At 38.4% G+C, this 12,545-nt stretch overlaps 1 long non-coding RNA gene across 1 annotated transcript in view; it reads right to left on the bottom strand.

Annotated features, from left to right (window-relative positions):
- LOC132525906 (uncharacterized) overlaps window positions 1-12,545 on the bottom strand; it is a 269,675-nt gene that overhangs the window by 216,966 nt on the left and 40,164 nt on the right. Inside the window, exon 3 of the long non-coding RNA XR_009542401.1 lies at window positions 5,747-5,890. This is a non-coding gene — a long non-coding RNA (uncharacterized LOC132525906). The remainder of the gene's footprint in view (window positions 1-5,746; window positions 5,891-12,545) is intronic.

Below are 12,545 nucleotides of genomic sequence, written 5' to 3'. Positions count from 1 at the left end.
AGCTTAGAGTCCAGCCTACCTAGGAAGTTAGTGATAGGGATAATACTATGACCTAGATAGCCAGAGTCCCAGAATGGTGCCATTTCCAATACAGATTTTATCAATGTGCTTCAGGCTATTTGTTCATAAGAATAAAATTAAAATACAAATAAAAGTTCTATACCAAACTGAGTCATCAAATTAGTTTGCCAATTGATACCAAAAATGAAAGAACAGATTTTTAAAAGTAGACTGAATGAAATATTCGTACTTCTAATTTTATCACATAGTTCTGAATCAGCAGCCCATCATTCAGAGGGGGAAAAAAGCAACTGATTCAAATGAGTCACGCTGGAGAAACCCTTGATATTTTGAAAATTCAAATGTCAACAAGCCACATAATAAGAGAAATGGGAGGCACTGGCTCCATCCTTTTGAACATTTCTACAAAATGAATCAAAGTCAAACATCAACCCTAGAGGTTTATTGACCTACAAAAAGATGTTTGGGAATTCTGTAAAGAGATGCTTCAGTGGTGGTCATGAATATTTGGGGAGTTAAAAGGGAATTTGTGAAGGTAAGCAGCATGTTTTTTCCTAACAAAGAGATTGTTTTACTCAGCATGTTTTTTGTGAACATTCTAAGAACCTGAAAGATTTCCCATGGTATATGTAAAAAATTCAAAATTTGACTTAAAAAAAAAAAAGAAAACTTAGGAGCCATTCCAGAATCATTTAAGAAAATAGCCCTCCATCCTCATTTGCTACATGTCACACCAAACGAAAGAATCTATGCACTTCTCTGACTGCACGACAGAACCTCTTAAAAACTGCCCAGTTTCAGGCATTAAGGCTTTTCTGCAAATATTCTACTATGATAACAGTTCATGAAGAGAAAAAGATGTAGCTGATATTTTCTTCAGGAAAAAACCATCACCTTGTCCTTGATTAACTATTCTAATAATTTTTTACTTCTTGAAACCGTGAGTTTCTTCCCCTCTAATTTTAATTCTGATGATAAACATAATATGGTCATTGTAGGAAGTTTGGAAAGTTTAGGCAAGAGAAAATAAATGCAAAAAAATGTTTTCCTACAATCCCACTCCCCAAGCAGAGACTAGTATAATTTTGGCAAATTTCCTTTGTCCTTTGTACATATCAAATAGAGTCAAGGTGACAGTTTATTGATAATTCTGAATCCTTTTTGTGTTCCAGTCATCACTATGTCAATAATATTTTCTAATATTATTTTTAAATCATTATTAAGCTCATTTTAATAGATGTACAAAATCCTATCGTAACATGTACTGTTACTTATTTAATCAGTCCCCCAACATAGGACATCCTGGTAATTTCCTCCCTTTCATCATCATAAGGTATCTGAGTTAATTAAACTTTATTCCATATTCTTTTTCATTATTATTTTGATCTATCCTGAGCTTTGGAAGATTATTTAATATGGCCCTTTCATTTCCAGGCTGCCCTGCTTCTCCATTTAGCTGCTGCTTCTCTAAATTGTCCTAAGAAACTTGAACAATCTTCTCTTCAGAGACATACTTCAACCTTGGATTCCAGCAAATGCTTTCTGGTGCTCTCGCTGATCTCTCTCCCGAGATGTAGGTAGGTAGGTAGATAAATAGGTAGGTAGATAGACAAAGATAGAGATATCTATAAAGAAAGAATATCTCATATTCATAAAATAAATAAATGCTTAATTGCCTAAATTTTAAAAATCCCTCTTTATTTTTATGCATTTCTAAAGGCAAATATAGTATGATAAAAATAGAAAAGCATTGGATTGAAATCAGATTCTTAGTACAATTCTACTTCTCTCTTACATGTCACTAAATTACTTGAGCCCTGTTTCCTCATTTGCAAAATAAGAAATGTACTTAGAGATCTCTAAGTTTTCTTCTAATTCTATCGTTCTCTGACTGGAGCAGTTTATAATTCTGCTCAGTTGAGTGATCTTGTGTACCAACCGGACTTCAAAGGGGAAAGCCAAAGCCCCTCATCGTATTCCAGATAGGACAGGTCTGCACGAGAATTAGAGCTTTACCAAAGTTGGAAGACTTGGGAGAGAAGTCAGGAAAGTTGCCACCAACTACCCCAGCCTGAAGTACTAATGTGGATGGTTTTCAAGAGATGAACCAAAAGCTGCTAACAATCTGGTGAGCCTCTGGGAAGCTCCTCACACAAACTCACCCAGTCTGCTCACAGTCAACAGGTGAGTCTCAAGAGTTCACTTTGGGGACTTCACTGGTGGCGCAGTGGTTAAGAATCTGCCTGTCAATGCAGGGGACAAGGGTTCGAGCCCTGGTCTGGGAAGATCCCACATGCCACAGAGCAACTAAGCCCGTGTGCCACAACTACTGAGCCTGCGCTCTAGAGCCCGCGAGCCACAACTACTGAGCCCACGTGCCACAACTACTGAAGCCCATGCACCTAGAGCCTGTGCTCTGCAACAAGAGAAGCCACCTCAATGAGAAGCCCGCACACAGTATGCACGACCAACGTGATAATTCTCAAGCTCATCTAGAAGCAGCTGAAACCTCTGTCTGCCTTCACATCTACCCTCAACTGCCTCTGGTACTTCTTCTCTTCCACCTCAAACCCTCACTGAGGACCATGTAGTAAGGGGGATGCTGAGAAACGTATTTCATGCCTTTGAGAGTCTCTCAACTTCATCTGTAAAATATCTATTAAACAGATAGTTATTTAGTCTCTACTACTGTCATGGTACTAAGCTTGGTACTACTACAACAGGTACCAAGAAACATAACAGGAGTAACCACTGCCCTTAAGAAGCTTACAGCCAATTCGAAGAGAAGATACCTCCAGGAACCATAATTGGATGGATATTGAGCTAGACACTCAAGATATAGGGGGGCCCACATTCCTTTTAGTGCTATTCAAAAGGCATGCTTTTAAGATACTAAAAGTTACTTATAGAAAAAGGAATAACAGGTGAAAATCAGGATACACCCCCAGAGGTTACCTGCTGTGTATATCCCCTGCTTGAAGAAAGCTCAAAGGAAACTATGTGGAATCCCCAGGAGGGGGCCCATGAGACCTATAACAGGGGACTCCTCAGGTTGGGTTTTGGTGCCTGGCGCTTTGGAGACTGGTGCTTCTTTGTAATCCCTGTTTATTGTCCTTGCAACATTTTAAATGATGTAAAGTACATGCGATTTTTTTCCCCAAATCATCTTGTGATTCATTTCTCAAGAACTTAACAGGTAGTGCTTAGGATGCTCAGCAGATGCATGGCAGGGGTACCTGGAAAAGCATGACACCATGTGCTGTGGGCTACATTGTGTTCTTCCAAGATCTTTACATGGAACCCCTAACCCCCAAGAATGAGACTGCATTTGGAGATAAGACCTTTAACAGCGTAATTAGGTTAAAATGAGGTCATATGGATGGGACTTCTTCAACTTGACTGATGTCCTTATGAGAGAAAATGTGGACACACACAGAGGCACCACAGGTATATGCACACAGAGGAAAGACCATGTGAAAACACCATGAGAAGGCAGCCATCTGCAAGCTGAGAAGAGAGGCCTCAGAAGAAACCAAACCTGACAACACCTTGATCTTACAGTTCTAGCCTACAGAACTGTGAAAAAATCAATTTATGTTGTTTCAGCCCAGCCTATAGTATTTTGTTATGGCAGCCGCAGCAAACTAATACACTTATGGTAGCCACCACGGGCACTACCATGGGATTTGGAACAGCTGCTACGGACACGGGTCCTACAGCCTAAAAGAAGCCTCCTAACAAGTAGTTTTTGGCCAATGATCAGCATAAATTAATAAAATTCTCTATTAGTTTGAGGCGATGCACAGGTAAGTACAGAGGATATAAGCTTCATGAGGGCAAGCCCCTTACCTATATTACTGACTGCTGTATCCATAGTGTAAGCATACATTCGATGAATTTTGAAAAATACATAATCTTATAAAACTATCACATACAGATATAGAATGTTTTCACCACCTCAAAATGTTCCCTCATGCTCCTTCATAGTCAATCTCCTTCCCCAATCCCCTATAATGGAAATTACGCAGAAAATAGTCTTTGGGTCTTGGCTTATTTTACTGAGCTTTGATATTCACCTGTTCCTTTTTATTTGTTAGGAAAGTCAGTCTCACACATGCAGTCTTCCAACCTCTGCTCGGTCACACAAAAATGGGCCTTAGGCCTGGAAAACTTCCTTACCAAGAGATACGGAGCCCACACAGCCTGTGCCAGGCTGACTGCTTTCCCTGTCTCATGCTGAATGAGTGTTCCTTTGTTCTGCTTAAGCATGTATGTCAATGGCTCTCAAGCATGGCCCCAGGTTTCAGTATTTCAGACTCCACACAGGAGAGGTCAGTGTCCTGCTGCTGCAGTACAAGAGGGGTGCACACAGGCCAATTTCCCTGGTCAGCTGCTAGGGGCATCTGCTAGCTATTAGAGGTGGACACACACTGGAGCTGATCTTGCTGTCTCTTCTCTGTGTGAGTGAAAGCACTGTTCCATCCAGTGTTTGACTGTGCTGTGTTTTCCCTGGCAACTCTGATACCAAGTTATAGTGGGGGAAAGTGTTTGGACTTCTATTCCTGGGAGCTGGCATTGTGATGATCTTTGCTGTCCTTCAAGTAGCTGCAGTCCTACCCTGGCAGTTATTACTAGTACATGGTGTCCTGCCCCACATTATTGTTGAGTAACATTCTGTTGGATGGATATCATAATTTGCTTATCCATTCACCAACTGATGGACATTTGGAGTGTTTCTACGTATGGCCATTATAGATTATGCTCCTCTTAACATTTGGGTACAAATCATTGTGTGAATATGGGGGTTTTTGGTTTGTTTTGTTTTTACTCTTGGATAAATATGTAGGAGTAGTACTGCCAGACAGGATGTTAAGTGGATATTTAAATTTATAAGAAACTGCCAGAATGTTTTCTAAAATGGCTGCACCATTTTGCATTCCCACAGCAACGCATGAACGTTACAGTTGCTTCTCATCCTCACGAACTCTTGCTATTAGAGACTTTTTAATTTTAGTCATTCCACTAAGTGGGCAGTGGCCCTTCACTGTATTTCCCTGAAGACTAATGATGTTGAGCCTCTTCTCATGTGCGTATTTACCATTTGTATATGTTCCTTGATTAAACGTCTATTCATACCTTAGCCCATTTTTTTTAAAAAACTGAGTTATTACTGGGTTGTAAAAGTTTTTTCTCTATTCTGGATACAATTTCTTTATCAGCTATCAGTTTCAAAAATATTTTCCCTCGGCCTGTGGATTATTTTTCCCTTTATTTGACAGTGTCTTTTCAAAACAAGTTTTGGTGACATCATCAAGATGGTGCTATCGATTGATCCTGACTTCAGTTCCTCCCACAAGAAGAACTAGCAATTATGCGTAGACAAAAACACCATTGTGAAAATCCCAGAACCCAGGGGTGGGGCTGAAGCACCCGCCTGGACCACAGAGACCAAGAAGGACAGCACTATAAAGGTGAGAAGAGAGGCTACACTCTGACCGCATCACGGCTCCTCAGGCTGGCACAGTGCCAAACTGAGAGGGCCCCCGTCAGCTTACTGTTTCTCCAGGGCAAAATGAGACACCAAGTTAGACACCCAGCTCCCCCAGCACTGCAGGACACTTCCCAGGAGGGCCATTCGGGTCTCACCTCCCAGGAATTACTGGGGTAATCTGCAGGATTCAGCCGTGGGGATCAGATAAAGATGGGGAAGGAGGGCGGGACTTACATCAATCAGATCTTGGTGGACCACATTCCTGCTTGCAGTGGCACCGGCGTAGAAATCTCAGCCAGTGGCTCTGCCCATCTGCAGAGCCAACTTGGTGGCCCCGTCTGGTCAGGGAGCTCATCCAACGTGCAAAGGGACTTCAGTCTAAAATGGAATGGAGATATGAAATGGAGAATCTCACACATGCGCCCACAGGAAAATGAAACAAGAAATGAAACAGTGGTTTCCCCTAAATGCCTGACTAGAACTATCTAGAACTTATCTCCTAACCAATGAACATCCACCGAGAATCTCTCCCCATCGTCACTCAAGCCAATGAATTTGCGGCTTGAACCCTAACTGGCCTCCCGCGACTCTTTACACCCCTTCTGCATTAACATAGCCTGCCCCAAACCTTCAACAGACTCGCCTGTAGCTTGCTACAGTATGTTTCCCGAACTGCAATTCATCTGCTATTCCCGAATAAATTCAATTTCTGGTAATATGAGCTTGCCTCAGCTTACCTCTTTTTTTAGGTTAACAGGCAGTTCTACCTGATTTGGTGCCCAGTCAACAGACTGTACAAGGAGTGGAGCCCATTCTACTGTGTCGCAAGGGCAGGAAGCAAATTGCAGCCCTGCCCAGCTGTTGAGCATAGGCTCCAGTCCCATCCATCCAGCAAGCATGGCCAAGAACACCGGCAACCACAGAGCCCATCCTACAGCCCCACTCTGGCAAAGAGCTAAGCCAGCAGCCCTTCCCAACAAGTATAGCCTCTGGTCTTCCATAACCAGGGAGCCTGAACAGTACCCTGAGCAGACTTAGAGCCCAGCCTACAGCCCTGCCCAATCACGGACACCACCCAGGAATCCGCTTGAATGCACAGCCTAGCCAGCAGGCCCAACTGACTCTACAACCCAGCCAGGGGCACCCTCCACACACACACCTCAGAGCACCTCACCCACATAGAGACCCTGATAGCAAACCATGGGCTCTACCAGCTGACGTGTCCAGTACCCCAAACTGAGCTGACTGGTGAAGCTCTTTCCCTGCCAAAATGAACCTGTAAAGTCTAGAAGAGGAGATGGAAACACGTAGATACCAACGCAAGGAATCCAGGATCATGAAGAATCAGGTAAACATGATAAAACCAAAGGAAACTAATAAAGTTCCAATAACTGAACCTAAAGAAATGGAGAGTATGAACTCACAAAGAATTCAGAATCATCCTCTTAACAGAAGTTTAGTGAAGTACAAGAATATATCCTAAAGGAAATTAGGAAAACAATGCACGAACAAAATGAGATGGCCCTTGAGGGCATTATGCTAAGTGAAACAAGTCAGACAAAGACAAATACTGTGTCTCACTTATATGTGTAATCTAAAAAGAAAACTGAAGTCATAGAAACAGAGAACAGATAGGACAGATTGGTGATTGCAGGGGCAGGGGGAGGGGCAGTGAAAAATCACAAATTTCCAGTTATAAGATCTATAAATTCTAAGGATGTAATGTACAGCATGGTGACTATAGTTAACAATGCTGTATTATATATATGAAAGTTGCTAAGAGAATAGATCTTTTCTCATCACAAGAAATAAAATGTAACTATGTGAGGTGATGAATGTTACCTAAACATATTGTACTAATCATTCCATAATATATACATACATCAAATCATTATATTATATACCTTAAACTTATACAATGTTATATGTCAATTATATCTCAATAAAATTGTGAAAAAAGATGAATAAGTTCTGGGGATGTAATGCACAGCATGGTAGTTATAGTTAACAATACTGTAATGTATATTTAGAAGTTGCTAAATGAGTAGATTATTTTTGTTTTAAAATTTTTTCTTCTTTTTCCTTTTTTTTAATGGAAGTATAGTTGATTGACAATATAGTGTTAGTTTCAGGTGTACAGCATAGTGATTCAGTACTTTTGCAGATTATATTCCATTATAGGTTATTACAAGATAATGGGTATAATTCCCTTTGTTCTACAGTGAATCCTTGTTGCTTAAAAGAGTAGATCTTAAAAGTTCTCAACACACACACAGGATCATAACTATGTGAGGAGATAGATCTGTTAACTTTTACTGTAGTAACCATTCTGTAATATATACATACACCAAATTGCACACATTAAACTTCTACAATGTTTTATGTCAATTACATCTCAATAAAGCTGGAAAAAATAAACTTTTTAAATGAAAAGCAATTTTTTCATTTTGATGAAGGCCATGTTATCTTTTTTTTTCTTTCATGGTTTGTGTTTTTCGTGCCCTGAGAAATCACTGTCTAGACCATGATCACAAATATTTTCTCCAATAGTTTCTTCTAAGCATTTTATAGTTCTAACTTTAATATTTATGTCTATCATCTACTCCAATGAATTTTTATATATCATGTGAAATGTATTCCACATACATTAACTTTATCTTATCAATATACCTATATTAATTTTTATCTAGTTTCAATAATAGCACAGGCTCCGGACACGCAGGCTCAGCGGCCATGGCTCACAGGCCCAGCCACTCGACAGCATGTGGGATCTTCCCGGACCAGGGCATGTCCCCCGGTATCGGCAGGCAGACTCTCAACCACTGCGCCACCAGGAAAGCCCTGTAATTTTGATTTTTTTAAACAATTATTTCCCTGTCTTTTAGAAATACATACTGAAAGTCTTACTGATGAAATGCTATTATTACCAGGGAGTGTGAAGGAGTAGGCAGAAATACAGTAGCTGAAGCAGTGTTGACCACACTTGATGTTTTTTGGGGCTGAGTGATGGCTACATAAGAGTTTGTTGAACTAGCCTCTCACTTCTGTATGTTTGAAATTTTCTACAATAAAACTTAAAAAAAAAATTGCAACACGAGGAAACTAAGCTAGAGAAAGACAGTTGAGAATACTTATGTTTTTAGATTTATTCTTGGTTAAGTCACACTTCAATTGAGTTACCTGATTAGAAGGAAGAAAAAATAACATAAACACACCAAACACATTATGATTGTGGTTGACAATCTTAAAATGAAATCCCAGATGTATTATTTACTGTAACTCTACACAATTACACTCTACGCCATTTGGTTAGAATGGGATTTGCACTTAAAGTTGTGAAGATCAAATAAAAATGAGCAAGATACCTGGCACATAAAAGTTAGTCTGATATCTTCAGTTTCATTACCTATCCCAATGCCTACCAAATACTGGGCATGTGCTTCACATTTTAAAATTAATTTGAGTAGGATTTAATCTCATACTGCTCTGATGGCCTATATTAGAGGAGTCTAACGTAGAGCAAAATGGCATGCTCTTCAAGAATCAAAACTCTTAACTTGTTTTTGTAAGGTTTTGCCTTACAAAAATCCTGGCACACTGAGTACTTGCATTTGCGATCTCAACTGTACAGTTTAAGCAGCAGCATCAAATGAAAAGTATTAGAAAAAGAAAAATGACCCCTGCTTTCTTTCCATTCTGCAATAGCAGTTCTATTTAAACCGAGAGAGGCAACAGTTCCAAGGATTAATTTGGTAATCAAAAGAAGTATAATTTCCTTTTCTTATAAGGAAGTTCCAAGACACATGCATAGTTACCTATCAGGCTCTCTTACTCTTTTTAAGGTTTCTTATTTGTCTGACATAGCAGCAGGAGAAAGACACTAATTTTCGAATCTGGCAGACCTAGGTCAAATTCTGAGTTTCTCCCTTCCTGGTAAGCTTTGAAAGTCAGTAAATCTCTTCTTTGCCAATTTCATCTGTCAACTAGGGTTTAAGAACAAATATTTACTGGTTGCCTACCACGTGCCAAGAAATCATGTAAGTGAACAAAAAAGAAATTCCCAGTCCATGTGCAGTTTACATTCTGGTAGTTAAATAACTTACCTAGTCATATACTTACTAATTGGCTGAACCATAATTCAAAGACAGTAGTCTCAGTGTAGAGTATATACTCCAAACCACTAAGTTATATCACCATTTTATTGTGAGATTAAATGACATAAGCTGTGACTAGATGGAAACTCAATCATAGCAACTAAAATTACTCATTTTCTTTTTTTCAATCACCCTTACTAAGATATAATTTACATACAACAAAATGCATTCACTTATTAATTTTTATGGCCTCAACGTTGTTCATAATATTATCTAGTTATTCCTTCAATGTTTACAGTATCTGGTAATTTGTAACTTGTGTCTTCTCTTTCCTGATGAGTCTATTTAGATGTGTCAATTTTGCTATTTTTTTAAACTAGCTTTTGGTACCAGTGATTTTTTTCTATTGTTTTCCCATTTAATATTTTATTGTTTTCTATTTTTATCTTTATTGTTTCCATCCCTCTACTTACTTGGATTTAACATGTTCTTCCTTTTCTAACTTCTTAAATTGGAAGCCTAGATTATTGATTTAGACCTTGTTTTTTTTCAAACATAAGCAAGTATGTTTGAAATTTCCCTCTGAACACTACTATAGCTACATTTCACAAATTTCAATGTTATGTTCTCATTTTCATTCCATTCATGTTACATTCTCATTTCCCTTGCAATTTATTTTCTGAGGTTTTCTCTCTCTCTCTTTTCCATCATTCTTCTAGATTTACTGAGTATATTTTAGTTTTCCAACTTGTTTCCACTACTGGGTTATTGGCTATACATGTTTGTAGTTGTTTTAGTGGTCATGCTAGGGTTTATACATCTTTAATTTATCACAATCTTCCTTCAAATAATATTATACTGTTTTACTTATAAGAACTTTCAACAATATACTTCCATATCACCCTGCCATCCTTGTTTTTATATATTTTACTTTTACATATTTCATAAACATGACAATATATTTTTGTCTTAAAAAGTCATTTATCTTTTAAAAAGATTTCAATTAGAAAAAACAATTTTGATCTCTACCCTCTTATTTACTACTTCTGGTACCCTCCACTCCTTTTATCTACATACAAATTTTCATCTGTGACATTTTTCTTCAATGTTTTTTATATTTTATAGTGCAGGTCTGCGGCAACAAATTTTCTCAGCTTTAGTTTGTCTAGGGCAAAAAAAAAAAAATGTTTTCCCCTACTTTGGAAGAATAGTTTCACTGGGTATAGAACTTAAGGTGGAATTTTTCTTTTAGCACTGTAGAGAAATCATTCCATTGTCTTCTACATTACTTGTGTGTGTGTGTGTGTGTGTGTGTGTGTGTGTGTGTGTGTGTAAAAGACTAGTTTTTCTTATCTTTGTTCCCCTGTACAGACAGAATATATCTCCTCACACACACCCCCCAACTGCTCCTAAGAAATTTCTTTTAATAATTTAATTTTAGCAATTTGATTATGATGTACCTCTTTGTGGTTTTCTTTGTGTCTAACCTGCTTGGGTTGGGGTTCCTTGAACTTCTTGGGACTGTTCAAATATGAACATTTTTCAGCTACTATTTCTTCAAGTATTTTCTTGCCCTCTATCCCTTTTTCTGGGACTCCAAATGAATTAATATTTTCCACAGGTTACTGAGGCTCTGTTGATTTTTTTTCAGCCTTTTTTCTTTTTGACTTTCAGTTTGGGTAGACCCTGTTCATATATCTTAAAGTTCACTAATTTTTTTTATTTTGCAGTATCTAATCTGCTATTAATCTCATCCAATAAGTATATTAAACATTCTATTATTCTGCTCCAAAAGCTCCATTTGGTTCTTTTTTATAGTTGAATATTATTGTCATGGTTTCCATTATATCTTTAAGCATATTCATAATAGCTGTTTTAAGGTTCTTTACTGCTTTAGTATCTTTTATTGGAGGTTGGCCATTGTTAATTTTACATTCTTGATTGCTAGATTTTGTTTCAGCTTTTAAATAGCATTGGACATTTTTCTGCCAGGTGTTTAATCTGCTTGCCAATAAGGTTGATCTTTTCAAAACTTCTTTTTCAGCTTTGTTATGAAAAGTCTAGAGTAGCCTTTACATTATGGCTAGTTTTGCCACACTTCTAATGTATGACCTTTCTGGAGTCTCTATGGAAATGTCATAGGTGTTAAATGAGCACCCTCTAATCGAGCGGTCAGAATTTTAACATCTCCCAGCCCTGTGTGAGCTATGGGAATTTTCAGCTAACAACTCCCCAACTATCTTTCCCCAGTCTCATTGGTTTCTACCCTATAAATTTCTGGATTTGTATTCAGCATCACACCCAAAGGACTCATAAGCAGATTTCTGGAGTTTTTTCTCTGCACAGCTCTCTCCTCTCCTGTACTGTGTCCTGCAAATTCCAGCTGCCTCATCTCTTCTCCACACTGTGATCTCTGTCTCCTGAAATCAGGAGAATCATCCTGGGATCCCCATCCCTGTTCCTCTGGCAGAAAACCAAAGTGATTTTAGGATTCACCTTATTTGTTTCCTTTCTCAGGGATCAGAGTTCAGGGATGCCTCTTATCCACTGTTTAAAAAATAAATGTTGTTCCATAAATTTTATCCAGTTTTCTAGGTGCTTAAAGTTGGAGAGCTAGGCTGGTCCCAATTACTCCATCAAGTCCAGAAGTCAAAATCCATCTCATTTCCTTTTTATATTACAAAACATACAGTTTCCAGCCATCAACAGCCTCAAGAAAAACTTCTTAGGAAAGGTACATAAGAATTGTATCTCTAGCACATGAATATCAGGAACTGATGCTACAGAAACATGAGACAATTAATCTTTCAGAGAAAGTTCAGAAGAACAGCTATTTTGGAGTTCTTTGCTGCCAGCAGGGAATCATAAACAATTGATGTTTTTTTTTAAGCCTGTAACTATTTTTGGCTTAGGTCACTGAATCCATGCCTTTTTTTTTT

Source organism: Lagenorhynchus albirostris, chromosome 9, assembly GCF_949774975.1.
Source record: "Lagenorhynchus albirostris chromosome 9, mLagAlb1.1, whole genome shotgun sequence".
In the NCBI taxonomy this organism is placed as follows: Eukaryota; Metazoa; Chordata; class Mammalia; order Artiodactyla; family Delphinidae; genus Lagenorhynchus; species Lagenorhynchus albirostris.
This window is presented reverse-complemented; position numbering and strand designations above follow the sequence as displayed.